Source organism: Carlito syrichta, unplaced genomic scaffold, assembly GCF_000164805.1.
Source record: "Carlito syrichta isolate Samal-C Ts95f unplaced genomic scaffold, Tarsius_syrichta-2.0.1 Scaffold288011, whole genome shotgun sequence".
NCBI lineage: Eukaryota > Metazoa > Chordata > Mammalia > Primates > Tarsiidae > Carlito > Carlito syrichta.
Genome location: NW_007232107.1, coordinates 750,371 through 751,463, shown reverse-complemented (window position 1 = coordinate 751,463; position 1,093 = coordinate 750,371).

Sequence of the window (1,093 nt, the reverse complement as noted above, 5' to 3'; positions counted from 1 at the left end):
CTATGTGTGTTCCAACTGCTGAACTGACTGGCCATTCCCTTGTCTCTCCCCCTCTTCTTGGTTCTTCCTATTCCCCTGAGAAACAATATTGAAATTAGGCCAATTAACAACCCTACAATGGCTTTAAAGTTTTCAAGTAAAAAGAAGCATGGCATGTCTCATGATTTAAATCGAAAGCTAGGAAATATTAATATTAGTGAGAAAGATGCTGAAAGCCAAAACAGACTGAAAGCCAGGTCTCTTGTGCCAGTTGGCCAAGTTGTGAATGCAAAGACAAAGCTCTTGGAGAACTTAAAAGTGCTACTCCATTGAACACACAAATAATAAAAAGCAAAACAGCCTTATTGCTGTTATGGAGAAAGTTTTAGTGGTCTGGATAGAAGAGCAAACAAGTCATAACTTTCCCTTAAGCCAAAGCCTAATCCAGAACTAGACCCCAACTCTCATTAATTTTGTGAAGGCTGGGAGAGGTGGGGAAGCTGCAGAAGAAAATCTGGAAGCCAGCAGAAGTTGGTTTATGAAGCCATCTCCATAACATAAAAGTTCAAGGTGAAGCAGCAAGTGTTGATGGAGAAACTACAGCAAGCTCTCCAGAAGATTTAGCTAGGATAAGTGATGAAAGTGACTGCATGAAAAAACCGAGTTTTAATATAGATGAAACTGCCTCATATTGGAAGAAGATGCCATCTAGGACTTTCATGGGTAGAAAAATAAAGGCAATACCTGACTTCAAAGCTTCAAAAGACAAGCTGACTCTACTTAGGTGCTAATACAGCTAGTGACTTGAAGTTGAAGCCAATGCTTATTTAAGATTTTGAAAATCCTAGGGCCCTTAAGAATTATGCTACATCTATTGTACCTGTGCCCTGCAAATGAAACAGCAAAGCCTAGATGACAGCACATTTGTTTACACCATGGGTTACTGAATATTTTAAGCTCACTGGTGACACCTATTTCTCAGTAAAAAAGATTCTTTTTGAAATATTACTGCTCATTGATAATGCACCTAGTCACTCAATGGAGATGCACAAAGAGATTAATGTTGTTTCCATGCCTACTAACACGACATCTATTCTGTAGCCTATGGATTAAT